The sequence below is a fragment of the Equus przewalskii genome, chromosome 1 (genome assembly GCF_037783145.1).
Source record: "Equus przewalskii isolate Varuska chromosome 1, EquPr2, whole genome shotgun sequence".
Classification (NCBI taxonomy): domain Eukaryota; kingdom Metazoa; phylum Chordata; class Mammalia; order Perissodactyla; family Equidae; genus Equus; species Equus przewalskii.
This window is the reverse complement of record NC_091831.1, coordinates 59282365-59304705: the sequence shown is the minus strand read 5'-3', so window position 1 is coordinate 59304705 and position 22341 is coordinate 59282365.

Here is a 22341-nt window from a genome sequence, read left to right as displayed (position 1 = left end):
TATTTCTGGGGAAGGGACCTGCCCGGACCTCCTAGTCCTGTTCCCTGACCCCCGTCACAGCAGCTTGATATCCGCTCAGGAGACCTGTGTCCCGTAGCCTCTCTCAGCTCTGTCTTTTGCTCTCAATACTTAGAGGAAGAAACTCATTTTTGTTTTTGGGCTTATTTAACCTCCAATTGTGCTGAAACATTTTTTGTTCTAATTTTCGCCTGGCTTCCCTCGAATCTTCCATCTTAAGAATTCTTATCTTTTAAAGTCGGATCATAGGTGAGTCTAAGATGTTGCCCTACTGACGAGAAGGGCAAATTCCTGTTGCAAAGTATAGGTGTTTACTTGGGAAGGGAACGCAGGTTAAACTCCATTGTTGGTGATCCTTGACTGTCGAGCCCTCCCTTTGACAGAGGCCCTGGGAGAAGCAGCAGCACCGTGTCTGTCCGGGGCCGTCTCAGACAGGCAGAGTTTGAGGTGGGAGAGGACCAGCTGTACTTGGGGAGGATTTTAATGGCCTTGTGGAAAGCAGCTGGCCTTGCGTACTTCCTCTTGCATAGGAGGACGCTTCAGAAAGGGGCTAACAAGGCTAGGGTGGCCGGCCATTTAGAATATGCCACAGTGTGTAAGAGTGTGCTGAGGAGACGCAGGAAAGCGGCATCTCTGGGGTCCTAACAGCTCCTTGCCTGTGAGAATTTAGGGCATAGGGACTTGCTAGAAATTGGTCGGGCAGCACTAGGATTCGGGAGATCAAGAATATGCTGCCACTGTGGGGAAAGTGACAAGTTTGGGATCCAGAGCCTGCATACTCCCTATTCCTCCTCCTAAGGTAGCTGGCAGAAACGAGGCCAGCACTGATCCTCGCCAGGAGCCAAAGCTTGGCAGAGAAACCGAGCAAGATCCCAGGTGCAGCCAGAGAGGCAGTGATGTGTAAAGACTAGGGGAAGGCTCCAGAGTTCTGACTGTTAGCCACGGACAGGACTTGGGGATAGAGAACCTAACATCCAGCTGGTCCAGGAACGTCTTCTCCACTCGGGAACGCTTTTACTTCGGAGTCTCTGGGGGAGGAGACTAACTCTGAATACCTGCTGGTCAGGAATCTGGGTTAATTTTTCTTTTTCCTCTTTGCATTTATGTTTGAGAGGCTTCTTTTGACACATCTTCAAGTTCTCCGTTTTTTTCCTTGGCAGTGTCTGGTCTACTGATGAGCCCACCAAAGCCTTCTTCACTTCTGTTAGTGTTTTTGATCTCTAGCATTTCCTTATGATTCTTTTAGTTTCCATCCCTGCTTACGTCACCCCTCTGTTCTTGCATGTTGACTATTTCCATTTGTGCTCTTAGCATATTAATCTGTCATTTTAAATTCCAAAATCTGTATCGTATCTGAATTCTGATTCTGATGCTTACTTTGTCTCTTCAGATAGAGTTTCATGCTTTTTAGCATGCCTTGTAAATGCTGAAAGTGAGATCTGACACTGGGTAATAGGAACTGAGGTAATTAGCTGGGCTGAGTATATGAGAGGCTCTAGTTTGCTCTGATAGCCTCCTCTTTTTTTCTCTCTTGTCCTTCGCTTTCCCTAAGAACTCCTTCTTAAATAGGGTCTGTCTAGTGGCTCTCTGTTGCAATCCACATTATCCTGGAGCCCTGCTGATGTGGTGGTAAAGCGTGGGGAGGGAAAGCATTGTGTAGTCGCATGATTAAGTCTCAGATTTTTAATGGGCCTGAGCCCCTGGCCTGTGACCTTCAGAAGTGCACCTTGGCCTCTCTTCTCCCCTTCTATGAGATAGGAAGGCTGGAGGGGCTGGAGCTGGCTAACCATGCTTCTCCCGGGTCAGGTAAGACTGATAATATAGTTGTCCCTGGAAGATAGGTAGGCCTCTGTTATGGAGGATGCTCTGGGCATATTTCAAAATGGTAACTTTTCCCCTCTACCTGCCTGAAATATGAAGGGATTTTTCTGACCTTCACCATGGGAATTTCCGGAGATAAGAATCTGCAAAAGTACAGGGCCCCATACTATTGCAGCCCTTAGAATTCCTCACTCTCAAGGCAGCCCGGCAACCTGTTAAAGTGTTTCTACCATTTGCTGGTTCCAGTGGCTTCTGCTTCAGGGAAGTAGATCTTGGCTGTGGTTCTGTATATTTGTCTGTCTCCAAACTTTGGGGTGCTTTTCCCTATGACCCCAATTCTCTAATGGACCTAAGAAATCACTGACTTTCAGTTTGTTCAGCTTCTTTCTTGCGAGGACACCAGCGACGTCTAAGCTCTTCATCGGAATAGCTTTCTCTGCTCAGCTGGTCACAGAACATCCCCACCTGCAGCAGTTTCCACCCTGGGTTGCAGAGGCCTCAAGTAGCAAAAGGACCCTCGGCTCTCCAGGCTGTCTTCAGGCCCCTTGGGGTGGAGCCTTCCTTTCAAGTCTGAGGCAAAGACATAACGGTACATGTGACAGGACCTGTTGCAGAGGCTAAGTGCAGTCAAGAAGTGGGGTTCCCTCCTTCCCAGACCACAGTGTAGAGTAGGGGTTCTGCCTTGGACATGGTGTGCTGAGGATGCTGGAGCCCTGATGGCGCTTAGCCTTGCTCCTTCCTACAGTGCAGGCTTCATACTAGGGGCGGCAAGCTGTCCCCCCAGCCTCCTCCCCCACCCCAGCTTTGCCAAGTGCCCATCCTTGACCTCTTTATTTTTAAAAGAGGGCTCGGGATATGTTCTCTCCCCCATGACCTTGTGTTTGGGGCTAGAACCTCTCAGGTCAATGTGGGGAAGAATGGTCTCTGGCTTGGGTAGAATTGGCCTCCTCAGCTTGGTCTCTTCAGAGGACCTGGTGTTCCCTGCTGACCCTGTGTTTTTCTGAGTTTTGGATGAGTCATCAAGCCAGATGACAAACTATTAACTTCAGGGGCTCAATGACTCGTTGAACTTGAAGACAGGTGAGTTCATGTATGGGTGTAAGGCCAGCTCTTGCCCATGGTGCACATGATCTTGGTCTAGAAGTCTTGCTCCTAGGAGCCAAGTGGTCTGGTCTGGATTAATTTATCAAAATTTAAGATGTTCAGCTCTTTCTAGACTCTATAGAATCTTCAGAAATGTGTGGCCATCATGAGAACCTCAAATACCAGACAACTGATCTCAGACAACATGGCCCTCGGAAGCCGGGGCTGGGTCTGCAGAGCTTTGGCTCTGACCGTGGAGGAGAACCTGATCAAGAGGGGGGGGGGGCGGGCATGGCCATCTGTTGGCCTATGTTTGGTCATGGGCTACCCCAGCAGCAGCACCTCTGAGACTTGCTGTGTCCTTGACATCTTGGAGCTTCAGGGATCCCCACCCCGTTCTGGTGCTGTGGGAGTCGGGGTCAGGTGGGGAGTAATTAGAAGCTTGTGTCTAGGGGAAATCCCTGTGCTGGGGGAGTGAGTTCATCCTAGAGTGGTGGTCACGCACTGATCTACACAAATGGTATTAAGATCGTGTCTCTTCTGGTCAAACACTTCTGAGACTTACCCACACTGCTGCTCTGTAAGTCTAGGCAGCTGCTTCTAACGGTGTAGTACGTCGCTTAGCACGGATCACGTGTGTGGTTGTCTGACTGTCGTGAAGAACTGAGAGCCTCTAAATGTCTCTTCTGTGTTCATGAGGTCTAGGTTTATGTTTTGAGGTTACTTAAGCGTGGGATTGCTTATCCAACGTCACTAAGTCCTACTGATCCTCAGAGCTGAAGGTGTTCCTATCTCCACCAGAACATAGACTTCTTGATAGGTAAAAGATGGTTGCTGTAAACTTGTATTTCCGACTAGTAAAGTAGTATATCCTATTTAAGTTATTTTTTCTCCCTTTTCTGAGCTACCTGTTGACACATTTAATCTCTCCTGTTGGCATTCTTGTTTTCATTTAGTAGGAGTTCCCTGTATCTTACAGATATCCCTTGTCATTTTGTTTAGTGCTGCCAATATCAAAATTAGACTGATGACTAGAAAAGATATGGCCAATAAAGTACAAGCCTAAATATTCATGTTCCATCCTTTTCTATTCTCATCTCACTATGACTCATGATTTTGGTGTTAATGAAGGATTTCTTATCCTCAAGGTTAAACTTGATCCCGTTTTTTTCCTACCAGCTCTAACACTTTTAATACAGAAATTTCAAACACTTATAAAAGTAGGCTATTCTGACTTCTCAAGTTCTACTTCTTGTGGAACTGCTGCTGGTCCTCCTCCTCCTCACCTCAGACCGTAGCCAATGCTGCAGCCAAACCCTGGACTTCCAGTCTCCTGGCCTCCAAAACGGGTGGTACACGTCAATAATCTCGGAGACTTTCCGGAGTTCTCTACTGTCTGAAGCTTATTAAATCCCTGCTTCCATGACCTACGTGAAAAGTCGTCTTTGAGCTACGTATTTGCTCCTATTTCTGAACTTTAAGAACTCATTGGGTGTCCTAGGGCTGTGAGTTATGGGTTTTTATAAGAAGTATCAATATGGCGGATGGGGCTTAAATTAGACCTGTATTCCCTCTGTAGTGAGGGATGCATAAATCTGACTTCTCAGATCTTGCTGTTGAAGATTATACTCTGCTGTCCAAAGACCTAAAAATGAGCGCTAATTCTGTCAACTTTTATGCCCTATCTTATTTAATCTCTATGGATGTGAGGGGATATAAATATCTCTAATTTGCAGAGCGATTGGAGGGAAAGGTGACATGGAATTGGATTTACTTTTTCAAGCTGTCAATACTGTAGTTTCAATACTGTAGTTTCAAGACAAAACATCCAGTCTCATGGAGAAAGTCTGATTCATTGGTTTCTTTGAGATGAACTTAGCGACTGAAAGTGAATATAACAAGTCTTTTTATGCAGCTCTGAACTCCTACCACTTGCCCTGACAGTGCTCAAGTGAGCTAATCTTGTAAGGAACCAGCAGTAGTGAACTTCTGGAATTAACACCTAAGTTTAAAATCAGGATGCCCTAGTGACTAAGGCTGCAGGGGCTGTGATGTGGCGGTACAGCCTGTGCCTGCGTGTTCATTCACACGTAGCTTCACAACTGTAAGGACGGAATCTTCTCTTCGCTTGGGAAATGCTTAGTGATAAGAGGCTTAGGGAGACTGCAAGAGACTACTTAATAGCAAATGAAGGCAGCCGACTTAGCTAAGGGTGCTGAGGTTTGGGCTCACAACTCCTGGCCTGAACTAGCTATTGTCCAGTTTCTGTTCCTTGTCAGTCAAATCCAAAGTAAGACCATTTAGACTTGCATATGGTCATACTTTCAAATGCAATATGCTGCCTGCCTGGGGTTGGCTGAGATCTTATATGACCTTCCAGAGGTGAAAATTAGATAATATAAATTAATATTATTAAAACGCATTGCTAATATAGAGCAGGCTAGAAGTTTCATAGCTTCTTTTCCTCTTAGAGCAGAGGTCAAGCAACGCTTTTCTATAAAGGTTTGGATAGTAAATACCATAGTTTTTTGTGGGCTAAGAGGCAAAATCGAGGCTATTATGATGGTACAAGAGGACTTTAAGACTTAGTTGTCTAAAATCAGTTATGCTTCTAATTTTACATAGAGCAGAGCACAATCTGTCGTAGGTCTAATGAAGTAAGTAGAACTTGTTTTTTAAGAACTGTTTGAGGTTCAAAGTTAGTGTTCCCCAACAAAATTGATTGCAAAAATTGACTTGTCAACGCTGATTGATAGTGAAATTTTGATGTATCTCACTGGAAAATCTTCAGGCAGAAAGGTGCTGCCAAATAACATCTTGTTGGTAGACTTATGCTACAAGACTGTGCTTGATTCGCTTTAATTCTCACCAATAAAAGCACCAGCTGAACACCTGTCTTAGGAGTAGGGTTTGGGACATGGTTGACAGGTAGGCAGGAAGGACAGAGATAGGGACAGACAGGGGCACACAAACCCCTGAAGGACCCACATGGATTGACAGAGGCAATCTGCAGATACACGTCACTCGTTAGGCTATCATAAGGACAAGTAAGTGTTGGTGAAGATGTAGAAAAACTGGAACCCTCATACACTGCTGGTAAGAATATAAAAAGGTACAGCTGCTGCTGAACAGTTGATAGTTTCTCAATGTTTAAACAGAGTTACTCTATGGCCAGAAAGCATCTGTGTCTCTGACCACGAGGATGAGGTCTCTGTTTTACTCCTCTGAAGAGTAACAAAGCCAGAACTTCCCTGGGTCATAAAGCAATTATTGGGACCGCTGGGATGTAGAAGACCAGGCTATGTGTGCTAGGACCTTCTGGTCTTTGACCTAGCCTCACAAGTGGGTCCTGAAGGATATTCGGGAAGTCTTAGCCACCACTACCTCCAATCTCCCAGGTTAGTCCAGTCTCTGACTGGGTTCAAAAGCCAATGTAATTCCATTTTCTCTTTGAGGTATGAAAGTGGGAGGCCAGGTGGGTGGGTAGTGGTGCTAGGCAGTGTAATAAAATCTTAGAGAAGGAAGCATACAATGAGGGTAAAAGGCAGATAGGGACAAGGTCAGTACGTAGTAGGTCTGGCAGATCCACCTTCCTTACTGACTGTTCAACCATTATCCTGCAGAAAATGGAAAACTTCTTTCCCAGACTAATTTTCTCACATCCTTATAGTTAAGGCTCTAAATGCAATTAGATCCTGCCAACTAGATGCCCTTGAGGCTGTCTTCTCTTGGCAAGCCAGGATCTGGAGACATTCTTTGTGTGCAGAGGTGTTCTAGTATCTGGTGCTGGCTTTGCGAGTGTCAAGGAAGATAGGCAGCAATTTTCTAGATCCTCTCCTTCTAGGTCATGGTAAGGACATGGCAATCATTCTCAGGAGCTAGCCTAAAGTCTAATCTTCAAAGATATTGTAAACTTGTAATTCTATGTTTTATTTCTGCTTAAGATGGCTGAAAGGCTTCTTTCTTCAGCCTTGGCTCCAACCCCAATTTTAAGACCTTCTTAGGAACACCTAGCCATTGAAATATGTAGGTGTCAGTTACTTTTTCTTAAAGGTCACTCTGGTGGCAGAAGATGAAGCACTGTGGGAGCTGGTCAGGGTAAGTGCAAGCTAGGAAGCCAGTGTTAGCTAAAAATGGTGATGACAATGGAGACAAGAGAAAAAATGATGGTTTGAAGACTTGAGTGGTAGAAACAACAGGACTTAGTGATCAGGTTAGGGAGAGAAGGAGGAGCAATTAAGGAGAAGCCCCAAATACCAGGCAATCAAAACTGAATATGTGAATGTGCTTATTTAATGAGTAGAGAACATTAGAGAACTAGTTGCAGTGTTCGTGGAAATGATTACTGATTCAGTCTTGGGCAGCTTGGTTTGCCTTGCCTGTAGACCTGAGTGTAAACATCAAACAGGTCATTGGGGAACTGAGCTTGGAACTCCCAAAAGTAAAGGCAGTACCACAAAGGCAGACTCGGAATTCATTGTCTAGAGAATGTAATTACCAAATACCTTCAGAAACTGCCCATGTGCCAAAATGGGGTGCCCTGAGGGGTCCCAACTCTTAATGGTTGGGCAGGTGTACAGGAAAAGGGGGATGAGAAGTAGGAGATCATAAAGACTGAAGAACAGAAACAGAGACTGTGATAACAAGGCAACCAGGAGAGTTTGAGAAAAGTCGAATGTGGAACGTTTAGTAAGTTGAGCAGAATGGAAGCATCTGCTGCATTTGTCAAAACGGGTAACTTGGTGTCCACAGGAGCCATTAAAACAGTGGAAACAGGCTTGATTAGACTAAAGAAATGGAGAGGGGGTATAGACAACTTGAACTCTTTGTCAATGGAGGGGAAGAAATAAGGTATTTCTGGAGTCTCCAAGGTGAGAGAGACCTCATCTTGATAAATAATGCAGAGGGTGATCTGGCAGAATTATCCTTAAGACTACTTTAAGGCATGAGATTCCAGAGAAAAGCAAAGGGTCCCTGACCCAGAAGGACAATTAGCCTTTCTATGAGAATACGGGCTCAACAAGAAGATGTTGATTACAAGTCAGCTTGTTGGCTTGTGACAAAGTTCCTACTGCCACCCAAATGAGAGAACAAACAGTTGTCTGAGAATGAAGGGACGTAGATGTGTCATGTTCTCGCCCACCTGCCTTTCCCTCTGTCGGCCACAAATGTGAGATGGGTGCCAGGGATGGGAGAAGATGATCAAAATGTCTTAGCGTCTAATACTGCTCGATCCAGGAGGCTCTTTGCTCCAGACTTCCTGGAGCCTTGGGCATATGCTTTAGATTCCTACAAGTTTCATCAGGTGGTCCTCTACTTGTTTATGATGGAGAGGGGGAGGCAGAATCTTATTGCTGGAGATGGACAGAGCAATAGGGTGCTTAGTTGAGATACCCTGACGTGGGCCCAGCCACTTTGACCTTACCTTGGCCTAAGGGATGTTATGAATCTTCTGCTGAAGGTCAGGGATGGGATGTGACATTCTGGATGCTGTTCTGGGAAGTCCCGTCCAACCAATAAGGGGCCTCACAAAAGGACTTGGGAGGATGTCTAATTGGCTCCTATGTCCTTGTGTCCTATAAAGAGAAGGATGAATAGTCCTATTTCCAAAAATATCCCTTCAACTTTCTATAAATATTCTAGTATCTGTTTCCCAGACAGGGACTTAGTGGGGGGAATCTAACAATACCACTCACACCTAAACAAAACTAAGCGATCAGCACTGATTATACTAGATTCACATGTTGTCAGTTATTACCGTTCTCTTAGATTTTATGGAAACTAGGATCCCAAGAAGGTCTACATACTACAATGGGTGGAGTCTTATGTCTCAATGTACAGATTTCTCCATCTTTCCTTGTAATTCTTTGAAGTAGGGTCACTTGTCCTGTAGAATCATCCACATTTGGGACTTTGCTAACTGCATCTCTGGCGTATTTTAATACATTCCCCTCTCTCCTGTGTTTCCTGTGAGTCTGTGGTTGGCTCTAAAAGATTCAAGTCTACTTTTTGGCAAGACTGCCTCTTAGGTAGCTGTGTACCGTCAAGAGGAATGTACCCTCTGCCATTGCTTGAGGTTAACGGCCACTGGCTGTCACCCAGTGCTGCTTATTAGGGATTGCAATGTGACAGCATTCTGTCAGTCTTTATCTCTATAGAGCTATCCTCCCTCCCTTTTTAAAGGCAGAATACATGCATGATTCTTTCCCTTTATCTACCGGTTCCCACATCTTAACCAAAAATGACTTGGTTTTATTCAGTGACATACTGTCGTACGTAATGGTAGAGGCAGATGGAAACATCCTCGCAGGGGTCAGATGAGCACGTAGCACAGTCTCTTGGAGACGACTGTCCTGCAGCAGTTATAGCGCGTGGTGTTGTGGGTGCAGTGGGCTCGAAGAACGCTGAGCGCTGATCCAGAAGTCTGCAGAGCAGGTAAGGCAGTGTTGGTCCGTGTAGGCCAAAGCTGCCTCGGAGTATAATTGTAATCCTTTGGTAAAAGAACAGGTGGGAGATGGAAACCTGCCCAAAAGAATGCCATCAGGTTAAAACATAAGCAACTTCTTTTAATAGGAACTTGTGAAATGCCAGTGTTCAGACTATCAGGCTCAGGAAAAGCAAAGACACAGTTCTGAGGCACCAGGGACTTGTTGGTCCTGACGCCTGAAGTCACTTAATTTCATGCTTATACTGAGCAGATCAGATAAGCAGTTTGTTTAAAAGGATCCTGCGGATCCTACAAGTAAAACTCAAGTTTCTTCTAAGTATCCTAGATTCAACGTCGTCTCTTAATCCTATTTAACATAGAGCAGGTTGTTTTTAGTGTGGTGTGTCAAAGCCACCTGGCTTGGGGAAGACGTCAGATCTGGTAATCTTAAACACACACAGGGTATACGCTTGTGGTGGAGATGGCCAGCGCTTCCAGCATGCGAGTTTCCTCCTAGGCACCCGGTTTAACTAGCGTCTCACCTCCCTTACATCTAGATGTGATCATGTGCCAAGTTCTAGCCGGTAGATGTGACCAGAAATATGTACTGCTTGTAAGTCTAGCCCATAAATTTCCCATGATCTATCTTCCCCTAACCATCAGCTTAATGGAGAAGACTGAGGAGGGTCAAGCCACAATATGGAAGGAGCCCCAGTCCCTGAACAGGTGCAAGGAAAGTCTGACCAGGAGCACCCACATTAAATAAAGTGAATGAGAAACTCCTCAGCCACTGAGGCTGAAGTCTGTTAAAATTGCTGGTGTACTAACACTACCTACTGTTAAACATGAAATGCTGTTTATTTTCCTCTGAGTTTTTCTTCTTTCTAAGCTGACCACCTCAATATTAAACGTCAGCCACTAAAAGTAAGTTAGATGTCTTAAAGCCTTAAACTCACTAAGTGAAACCCCCACCCCCTTTTAAAGGGCAAATTTGAGATCCAGTCCGTGCAGAAGCGCCTGAGTAGGTATAGTACTCTTGTGGGAAGGGGCTAGGTAGGGAAGCGATGTGGCGGTTGTTAGCTGCTCTGCTCCATCTAAGGCAGGAAAGTCAGACTGTGATGGTCTAACTCACACCCATCAGCCATCCCAAAGTCCCAGTGCACCTGGGTGCAAAGCCGTCATGCAACCATGGGTAAGATGTAAAGAGCCCTGTGGCTTCCCGAAATTAGCTCTCTTGGGAAGTAACAGTAACTTGAACTGTTTATGAATACTGTGACAGTAGACACTTAGTCTAACAAAGCTGACACCTACATGACTACCCCCAGAGTCAAAACACAGAACTGTCAGCACCCTGAACTTCTAGATCCTGACTCCATCTGTTAGTGGTAACACAGCCTGGCTCTAGGGAAACTATTTCCTTTTCTTTAAAACACCAGAGTATGCACTGAACTAGAGTTTACTTTTACTTTGGAAATGGCTTCTGTGAACATCCCTGTACATATGGATAACATACACGCAGGAATGTGCACAAATCAAGTACACAGCTGGATGAACTTCCAAAATAAATGTCTATGGAACTGGCATTCAGAGTAAAAAGTCACTCCAGCTTCCCGAGAAGCCCCTAAGGCCCCTTCCTGACTGGTAGTCACTGCCCCCCGGTTCTAGCATCCCGATTCTATGGGTGTAGACTAGTCTTGCGCCCCCCTTTTTGTTCTCATGGTATCTTATGCCCTTGTATCTTAGAGCACTATTCTTCTCATTTCATAGAACCAATATTTTTCGAGCTCTCGTGTGCTAGATGTTAACTAACTAGCATCTGAAGGCATATTATGTGCTAGTGAATACTAACCAATTCACACCTCTAACTGCTTATTCTCAACCCCTTTAAGGTAGACCCTATTTCACACACAAAAAAACTGAGGCAGAGGTGTCTCAAACATGTTTTAAAGATTAACTGAATTAACACACCCCAGGGATACTGAACATATGCATATTTATCATTTCTACAGTTGAAGAAACTGAAGCACAAAGGTCACTTCCCCGAGGTCACTCCCTTCTTTCATTGTCATTGTGGTTCCAATGGCCTGCCATCCCTGTGACAATAGCCGAGCTGCTACCTAGAACATGGATCTGAAACTTTAGTTATCTTCCACAGAGCTGCGTTATTTTTACATATTCTGCGGGAGAAAGTTTCTAGTCATGGAATGACTGAGAACCTGCAATGTTCTCAAATACAAGGAAGCCAGGTGTCTTCCCGGCTACTCAGGTCTAAACTGAAGGAGGGGTACAAAACTAAAGAATCTTGCTCACTGGCTTAGTCTTTCTCTGGATGGAGAATTTACGTGTAATCAAAATGATGCTATTTATCCAAACTAGGATAATTAGGGTATCTTCATGCATTACTTACACAGTTCTTGCGAGGTGACTTGACTTTTTAAGCACTGAAAACCGTACTGCTCTGTTCTGGTTTGCTTTGGAGAAGGGTCTCCTGTCTGGACCCTGGAGCCAATTTTGCAGAACCCTTGAGCTGTTTGGGAAACTGGAAGATGCTGGTTTGGATATGAAGTAAGGATGGTGACTATCAGGTGTGTACATGTTTGTCCCCCTCCTAACTTTTTCTTAAAATCCAGCAGTTTGGTGATGCATACTATGTGCCAGTGGAGAAGGCACATCTCCTGGAGCAGAACGTACTCTGGGCAGGAAAACTAAACAAAGAAGGAAGCTCCTGCTTTCTTCCTTCAGTTCCTCAATGATGCTCAGCTGGAGATCTTCCTGTTTAAGAGCCACTATTGCCTCGACTTCAGAGGAGCAGGTGAAATGCAGGCTGTGCAACAGCTTGCACTGGAATGAACGGCTAAGTGTAGTTCAAAAACATCTTCCTGTTTGGTGTGTCCTATGTATCAGCTCAAAGTGGTGGTCACCACTGGGGAACTCAAAGTCAGTTGCCCAGGGAAGTGCTATCCACCCATGGCAGACAGGTGGAGGGCGGGGGCGAAGGTGCGAGCCCAGAGGCCCTGGGCCCTGGGGTTCCTTAGGGTTTGTTCTAGGGTGTGAACCAAGAAAGTGTCCTGCTCTCTTGTGTGTCCTGTGTTTGTTGGAAGTTTTTCATCAAGTTTGTATATCCTGAGTGTGAGAGGAACATCCTGTCTTCCACGTAAAGTTGTTGCAGGCTACAAGCAGGTAATGGATGTTTCTTTTCCCGTGCCTGCTTGGGTTTGTCAAGCAAGAAACCACAGGTGACCACTAACTTTGTGTCTTCAGGGTACAGCGTCATGAGATAAAATGCAGGATGTTCGTGCGGGATATGCTCAAACTAAAACATTATCTGCTGATTATCTGAAACCTAAACTTCAGCCTCTGCTACCCCTACGTCTGGCAGCCCTAGTGGGGAGACTTTCCCCGTGTTACTGCTTGCCACCTGACACTTGGGCTTCTGTATGGCACCTGGGAGATTAAAAAAGGTGGCTACCTTGGTCTCCTACACTCCCTACAGTTCTGCCCATGAGGACAGAGTGACGTTTTTAGGCTGAAGTAGGTACCATAACTGCATTGGACCCCTTAATGGGCATAGCTCCCTCAGCTTGCTTCTTGAACTCTCTAGAAAGTACAAAAGTCCTTTTCTTCTGTATCTAGGTCTTGGTAGGAACACTCTAACTAGGGAAACCATGTTGGTAGAGTTGCTTAGATTTCTAACTTCACGCCAGGAATGTTCCGTTTGAGCTGCTAGCACAAGCCTGAGGAATCCCTGATGGACGAGACTGGAGGCTAGGGACGTGCTGGTATTTTCTGGTCTTGGCAGAATTCGAATTCGCAGTCCTCCGCTGAGGACTGCAGAGCGCTCTGTGGGCTGTCTGCCCTGCCCCGGCCTGGGCTACTTGGTGAGGCTGATGTAGTCAGCTGGCTCTAAGCCTGCTGTGACATCTGGCCAACCTGATTCCTCTGCAGTTCTGTTCCTCTTGCCTGAGCTCCTCATGCTCAGAAGATCAACTGATGCGAAGAAATGTAGCTCATTTCAATCTTGCCTCTGTCCTTGAATTTCATAAAAACCTCATAGTACTCAACTTCTTTCCAGTACTTGAGGCTTTGCCTATGGTACGAATAGCAGTAATAGCTCCTGTCTACTGCCGTAGACTGTCCCACTCTGAACAGCCGACAATTTGCATAGCCAATCTGCTGGTGATGGACTCTTGGGTTTCCTATTTTGGGCTGACTGAAAAAAAGGGGGGCTGGGAACTGGCTGAGGCTGGCTACATGGACTGTGGCACATTACTGCCTGGGAGAGGCCTGCGGAGGGGAACAAAGGGCTTTCCTGGCAGGCTAGGGAAGAGCAGGTGTGAGGCACGTCCCCGAGATCATCACAGCTGGCTGAGTGGTCAGTGTTCAGAGGTGATCTGTGTGGACTGTTAGGTCTCTGCTTGCAGCATAGACACTGGAACCATTTTCTAATGGCCAGGCAGGTGGCTTCCTATCCCCTGGATGTCCCAGCTCCTTCAGAGCTGTCCTCTTCCCATGGTCAGGTACAGGCTGCCTCAGGGGGCCCTGGCTGCTCACCCGCAACTCCTTCCTGGCTGTGGATCCTTGTCTGCTGGACTCTTTTGTTCCTTTGTTTCTGTTCCCTTCCTTTTCCAGTGAAACTGCTTGTCATCCTTGGCTCCAGTGTGACTGGCGTGGCAGCCATCTCCCACGGCACCAGGTTGGCCTGGCGGCGGGTGAGTGGCCCGAGCACAGGTCAGGTCTCCAGTGAAGATTCGTACTGTGTTGGGATGGATCAAGCTCTACTCCTGGCCACCTGTCTCCACTGATGTCAGTGTCTTCATGCTGTGGATGAGCTGGACCCTTGGTATCCGGGGTCTGGTGGTAAAATGAGTTGGTGCCTATTTTCTCCACAGGGACTGGCGTTCCTGCGGTGGATCCCAACTTGGAGAGGTTCCTTGGCTGTGTGAGACAACACCAGTCCCCTTCTCTTGGCATCTCTCTTGCCTGGACCTTGGTCTATCCTAATAATTCTCAGTTGCATCTGGCTAAAAAGGCAATGTCCTTCAGGCTGCCCTCTCAACAGAGACTCCAGAGGGAGCTTTCCCACCTGCTGGCCTCTAGTCACTCTTGGGTAGCCGTGGTTCTCCGTGGGATCTGTCCTGTTCACTTTCTCTCTGCAGGATCCATGTCACAAGCACCCCTGAGCAGGTCAATAGAATGTTCTGGTTCCCTGGCTGGGACTATGCTCAGACTCCCCTGGGTACAAGACGTGGCCATGCCATATTTTTCACTGCATGTGGCAGTGTCTGCTCCACAGGGCTCATGTGGCCTATAGTATCCCCCTTGCCTCAGGGTCACTTGTTTTGCCCCATTCTCCTCACAAGTTGTCTCTTGGCCTTCCCTCTGGCCCAGCACCCCATTGCAGGAATGGGCCTCGGGTACCCAGGCTGCCTGCCTCCCTTTAGCTGGGAGCCTGGCCTGCGAGGAGGGTGGCTTTCAGCCTGCGTTGCAGTGTTCTGCCTCCTGAGGCCCTTTTCTCTCTGCCCCTTGGGTCACCTTTATTGGTCTTTTCTCATTTTCCTGGTCGAAATTCTGGGGCTGTCAACTTTGTTTGGGATCATTCCGTCTCGGGCCCAGCCTCTGTCCCAACCTTCCAGGATCCATGAGCTGCCTTCCGAGTCTCCTTCTCTCTCTGCTCCCTTGGTCCACCTGCTGCCTTCCTAGGTCAGCTCTGAGTATCCTGGAGCTGCCTTCCCTTCCTCTAGCCACAGGGTCTCTGTTGCCAGGGTATAGCTTCAGAGTCTTGCTTCTCAGCATCTTTCCTGTTCCGGGGCTCTATCCCTCCCTACAGCTGGTTGCTGGCTACTATTCCTTGTTACAGTCATGGCATATTATTATTCTGACATGTTATTCTGGATATTTTATCCAGAATAAAATATCTTCCATCTGTGTCCCTGATCTACAGCTTTCTCCCTGTGCCATCAGTTCTGGACCACATTCTTGGTCTCAAAGTCTAAACCTGGCCTTAATGGAAGGACTAGAATGTCAGGGACTCACTCCCCCCAACCAAGGTAGTACAGTCACAGGCCCATGTGAATGACACCAGTTAGAAATCCTGGCTGGTGACTTGTTGCTCTGACTGTTGAGCAAGCATTACCTGGTGCCGGAGGTGTGGGATGGGTAGACTGTGGTTCTTTGCTATCGGAGTGACAACATTTGGTTGGAGTTGGCACCTGGGAGTGATGGGGGAGGTGGGTGGGATAAGACTAGATCTTTCTCTTGAGATCTACATGTATTCCGAATTGAGGGGCTGCAGGGACCCATCAGCTCCTAAACAATGCCCTGCCTCAGCCAGGCAAGATACAAACCATATCTGGATGTGGCCCAAGGTTGTGCTGGCAGTGTCTTGGGATACGATGTCTGAGGACTGCCACAGGTCCGAGATGCCTCTTCTTGGGTATACACTTCTACCTTTTGGGTGACCTTCAGCTCTATCATTTTCAGAGGTGCGGGAAGGAAGAAACTCCTGGTTTGGGGGCTATATAGGAAATATGATTGACTTATCATAGGGCGGTATCATTTTCTATCCAGAGGAACTTGAATTTGAGGCTAGACTCTCCTGGGCCTGGGGAGAGGTGAAGGGCCTTGTATCCTCTGGCATGGAATTATCTCATAATGATTCCATGCTGCCTTGTGTCCTAACGTGTAGAGAAGGAATCTGTTCTTCCATGAGAGAACATAGTAGGTCTTCTCATAGTGCAGAGCTTTCTTGTGGCATTTTGAGACTGAAGACTTAATACCTTTCACAAGTTTGTATGTTATCTGAAATTAAAGTTCTTCCTATTAAATGTCACCTTTCACATGAGAACATGAAAAATACTTGGTTCTATTAAGTTCAGAAATCTTAGAAAAGCCTGTACAGTAGAAGAAAATAACACATTGTTGCTGTATATGCTTTCAGACTTAGTCCTAGGCCTGCCCAAGTACATGTCTGATCTTAAATTGGATCTGATCACTGTTAGATGGTTGTCTATTGGCCGCATGAATTTCAAGGTTCCAGTTGCTCCTTCTCCCAGTTACATTGGTCTTGGTGGTGTTGGTGGGATTAGTGGTGTTACCTGTGGTGTCATCTTTGATCACTATCTCTGGCTAGATGGATGGCCTGGGAGCTAGCTGGCTGTGGGCCTCCCTCCTGCTGAGCAATGAAGGGATTTGGTTCTTTGAGAGTGTCTGGCTGAGCCTGGCTCTTTGCAAGGCCCAGTGCAGGAAGCTTTGAGAGGAGCATGTAGCTTGAGCCTGTGATCCATGCTGGGGCCTCCTTCCTGGGTGCCTACAGCCCTTAGGATGCAGGCATATGCCGTGCTGGGCTCTTGCTGTAGCTCGTGGCTGGATTTGTTGCCATGCGGCACTTGTTCTCAGCTAAGTTTTCTGGGATCTGGTGGGACCACTTCTCTCACTCTTTTCTCTCATCAGGAAGTACCATTCTACCTAGCAGCTGCAGAAGACAGATTCTGATAGTCTTACTGATCACATTCTGGTTCCTTGTCCTGATTCTGTTTGAAGCTGTTCTTCAGAGGCCTTTCTTGCTCTAAGACCTGTTATCCCTCCCTTCTTCCTGGGATAAGTATTTCTGTCACCTACAGGGCAGCATTATGGTGCGGCAACTGCCCAAAGTCAAGGCAGCTGTAGCCTCCTTGCTATGCTTGGGCTCTAGTCCTCCAGTGAGGTCTTATTTCTGATCTCACAGTTCTCGACCTTTTGGACGTGAGGTTCTGATAGAGTCAGCTCTATTCCACCATTCATTAGAATGAGCAAGGACACCTGAGTTTGGCCATCATTAACCATGAGGCATGATGTCCAGCTCTCTTTACACAACCAGGCGTGTGGCCAAGGTCTTGGCTAGGAATGGGGTCTGCACTACTTGGGAGACTGAAAGCCCACCGTGAAGGTCCTTGATGGCCTCCAGTCCCATACCATAGCCTGGTGGTCCCCTGTAATAGGATGGATTCTCTTTTAGACTCTTATTCTTTCTCTTCTGATGGTTGTCCATGGCTAAATGAGCAGCCTCGGAAGCTGCCAAGGGCCTCTCTCACCCTGGAAGATTGGAGGACTACTGGGACCTCGCAGCTGGAGAGTCTCCCTGAAGCCAGCTGTTGTCTTGGAGGCTCCAGGCAGTGAAGGTCTGAGGTCCACGCTGGGGCTCTGTGCTCTCTGGCACCGGTGCTCCATGGTGTGAAGGCGTGAGTCATGCTAGGACCTCTCTCTGGCCCGTCCCTGGAGCTAAGACTATACGAGGAGCTTGATTAAATCTAAGACCTGACAGACTTTATGATGTTTTTTTCCAGGGGCTTCACCTCTCAGAACCACCTGCCACTAGTGTGAGCAGTCCTGGGCGCCTCTGGCTCTTGCCCTGGTCTATGCTGTCTATATGTAGAGGCTCCTTCCCTGGTCTCAGACCTGTTCTCTTTCTCCCTGGACTTCCGTCTCAAGTCTTTAGAGAAAAGAGTGTAGCAGTTGCGGCCAGTGGCATCAGCAGAGTTGGAACTGAAGCTCTGTTCCTGACTTGGCTGAGCACAGGGCTTGTCCACTCCTCCACGGAAGTCTCTCCCAGGTCCTCATAAGGCTGTTTCTTTGACCTTTGAATGTGGAATTTTTCTTAGGATCTAGGCCCCATGTAAGCATGTCGTGATACTTATAGAATGGGCTCTTGGCAGCTGGGGTCTGTCAGAAAAAACTCAGGTTCAGGGCCTCGCTTCTCCACTAGTCTATACCCAGGAGTCTGGCCGGTGCCCTGGCTGAGAGGAATGGGTATAAGAGAGCTCTTACTCACTGCCGTGGTCTTCCTCCTGGCCGAGCGTGACAGGACTGTCTCTTCTTTTTGGGTCATTTCCTTCCTGCATGTGTTCCTTTTCCAGGGCTGCCCGAACAAAGTACCACAAACTGAGTGGCTCAAGTAACAAGTTTATTGTCGCAGCGCTAGAGGCTGGAAGATTGAGGTCAAGGCTTCGGCAGGGTTGGCACCTTCCGAGGGCTGAGAGAGACTCTGTTCCACGCCTCCCCTAGCTGCAGGTGGTTCGTGGTAATCTGCTGCTCTTAGCTGCACCGTCTCTTCTCTGCCTTCATCTTCACAGGGTGTTTTCCCTGTTGGTATTCAAATTTCTCCTTTTCATAAGGACATCAGTCTTAGAGGATTAGGGCCTACCCCAACGACCTCACCTTAACTTGATTACCTCTATAAAGACCCCCGTCTCCAAATATCGTCACCTTCTGAGGTATAGGGAGGTAGGACTCAAAAAGGAGTTTTGGAGGAACACCATTCAACCCCTAACACCGCAGTAGCAGATCCTGGGGCCTTAGGTTGAGGGCTCTGTCTAACTGGAACCTAGAGTTGAGCTCCCAGGAACAGCAGCAAGTCCTCAGCTTCCCCTTGTGTTGGGCACGTTGCACTGAAGCAGTGGCCCGGGGCAGTTGACCAGTCTCAGTTTAACTCTGGACAGTAGGAGTTAGTTATCCTGTAAATTGTTCAGCTTTGCTTTCCTGGATGAGGTGGCACATAATCCTACAAGATGGCATGGAATATGTCCAAAGGCATCCTTGGCAGAGCCTGGTGGCCTGGGCAGGGCTCAGGTATTCTCGGGGGAGGTGGCTCAGACCTCTCAGGCTGTGCTGTTGGGAGTCTGAGCTTGAATTTGGAAGATGCCAAGAGGACCGCTAAGCTGTGGAGGTGGCCCTCTGCCTGGACTCCCAGAGGCTTTCAGGACTTCTCAAAGGGCGGCTGGAACTGAACCATTTTCCTGCAGCTCTCCTTTCTCACACTGAGACGGGCTGCAGGATGCGCTAGGAGACAGAGGCAGAATGGAATTTGGAGGAATGAGGTTGCTTCAATTTGGAAAGAGAAATTCAAAGATCCTTCTCTAGGACTGTCGTTCCCAGGAGAACTGATTAGAGGGCTGGCAGGAGAGTCGCTGGACCTGGTCCTTGGACAGGACTCAAACTGAGGAAACCAAGAGCTGTATTTATTTCAAATGAGCCAGTTCTAGTGACCAAGGGTGACATCTAGGGCTCCTACCTAGCCTGCTTCATGGCCGAGAAAGAACTCTAGGCTGTCTCACTGACACAGGACCCCTCCCCTACCTGGGGCACCTTAGCAACCAGATCACTAAAACCGAGCTTAATTCTAGACACCTTCCCTCCGCTTAGGAACTGGCTCTGTCAGTTAGCCTGGTCACAGACAGCTCTTAGACGAGGTGGCATGTGGAAGGATGTCTGTCTGGTTTTGGTATTAGCGTCATGCTGGCCTCACAGGATGTGTTCCCTCTGCTTCTATCCTCTGAAAGACTGTGGAGAATTGATATGGTTTGCTTAAATGTTTGCTATCTGCAGTGATGACTCCTCTTTCGTGCAATATTAATTTTTCTTCTCTCTTAGCCTGCCTAGAAGCTTATTGATTTTTTAACTAATTTTTTAAAGAACTAGCTTTTTGTTTCATTGGATTATCCCTACCCCATCCCAATTTCCTGTTTTCAATTTCATTGACTTGTACTCTAATTTTTATTTCTCTTCTTTTTGTTTACTTTGGATTTAATTTGCTCATTCCTGTTTCCTAAGGTGGGAACTTAGATGATTTTAGATCTATCTTCTCTAATGTGCTCAATGCCATAAACTTCCCTCTAAGTACTGCTTTCTATCGCACACATCTTAAGTTTTCACTCTCATTTCATTCAAAATGTTCCTTCTCTTTTACTTGTGTTGTTTAGATCCAAGTATTTTGGGATCTTCCCGCTATGTGTCTGTTACTGACTTCTAGCTTAACTCCGTTGTGGCCTAAGAGCAGACAGTCTCTGACTTCCATTCTTCTAAGCTTAAGATGCATCTTATGGCCAACAATGTAGTCTATCTTGGTGAATGTTCCACGGAAACTTGAGAAAAATATGTTCTGTTGTTGGAGGAAGCTGTTTATAGATGTCCTTTTCTATCCAGTTGATTGGTGTTGAGTTCAACTATGCCCTCACTGCCTCTCTGCCTGCGGATTTGTCCATTTCTGAGAGAGAGGCCTTGAAGTCTCTAACTACAATGGTGGATTCATCTATTTCTCCTTGCGGTTCTATCAGCTTTTGGCCTCATGTAGTGTGACACTCTGGCATGTACTTGTTAAGAATTGCTATATTGTCTTGGAGAATCTGACCCCTTCAGCGTTATGTAATGCCCTTCTTTATCCCTCACAACTGTCCTTACTTCGAAGTCAGCTCTCTCTGAAATGAATATAGCTACTTGTGCTTTCTTCTGACTAGTGTTAGCATGGTATATCTTTCTCCATGCACTTTTGTGTGTGTGTGAGGAAGATTGGCCTTGAGCTAACATCTGTGCCAATCTTCCTCTATTTTGTATGTGGGATGACACCACAGTATGGCTTGATGAGCGGTGTGTAGGTCTGTGCCCAGAATCCAAACCCGAGAACCCAGGACCACTGAAGCAGAGCATGCAAACCTAACCACTAAGACACTGGGCTGGCCCCTCTCCACATACTTTTAATCTATGTCTTAAGGTGGGTTTCTTGTAGACAACATATAGTTGGGTCATGTGTTTTGATCCACTGTGAAAATCTGTCTCTTAATTGATGCATTTAGAACATTGACATTGAATGCAATTCTTGATATGATTAAATTAATATTGACCCCATTTGTTACTGGCTGTCGCCCTGTTCCTCATTCCTGTTTGTCTTCCATTCATCTTCTGCTTTTTGTGGCTTTAACTGAGCATTTTGATTCTATTTTCTCTCTTTTCTTAGCATATCAGTTATACTTCTACTCTTTTTAGTGGTTGCCCCAGAATTTGCATTCTATGTGTACCACTAATCTAAGTCCACTTTCAAATGACAAGGTTGTACTTCCTGGACAGTATGAGTACCTTGTAACAGAATAACCCTAATCCTTCCTCCCCGTTGTCGCATTGCTGTCATTTTACTTACGTATAAGCATACATAGGCGAACGTAATTGAATACATTGTGACTATTTTGAACAAACTGTCATGTTAGAGCAACTAAGCATTTTTACCTTCACTTCTTTCTTCGATGTTCTTCCTTTATGTGGGTCTGAGTTTCTGACCTATCTTTTTTTCCTTGAAAAAACTTCTAACAATTCTTGCAAGGTAGGTCTACTGGCAGCAATTCAAGAGTCTTTCTCCACTTCTGAAGGATAGCTTTACTACGTACAGAATTCTAGGTTGACTTTTTTTCTCTCAACACTTCAAGTATTTCACTCTGCTCTCTTCTTGCTCGCATGGTTCCAGAGAAGTAGGATGTAATCCCTATCCTGTGCCTCTATAAGTAAGACGCGTTTTCCTCTGCTTCTTCCAGGAATTTTTCTTTCTTTTTTTTTCCTGTAACTTAAAATGATATAGTGTGTTTGGCATTTCCTCCACTTGGTGTCCTCTGAGCTTCTTAGACCTGTGGCTTGGTGTCTGACATCAATCTGGGGACACTTCCAGTCATTATTGTTTCAAATATTTCTTTTCCTTCTGGCGTTCCCATTCTGTGCGTGTTACACCTTGACCCCGGTCCTCACATCGTCTGTTCTGTTTTCAGTCTCTGTTTCCTTTGCCATTTGGTTCGCACGATTCTATAGAACTATCCTCTCAGATTCTCTCCTCAGCCATGCGCAGTCTACCGATGAGCACATCAAAAGCGTTATTCAGTTGTTAGTGTGTGTTTTTATCTGTAGTGTTTTTCTTTTTTGGTTCTTAGGATTTCCATCTATGATTACATTGCCAATCTGTTTTTACGTGCTACCTACTTTATCCATTAGAGCCCTTAGCATATTAATCATAGTTAAATTCCCAGTCTGATAATGCCAGCATTCCTGCTGTGTCTGGTTCTGATGTCTGCTTTGTCTTTAAAAATTTTGTTTTGCCTTCTAGTATGCCTTGTAACTTTGTCTTGATAGCCAGACCTGAGGCACTGGGTGGAAGCAGCTGCTGTAAGGGGCCTTTAGCAGTGTGCTGGTGAGAAGGCGGGTTG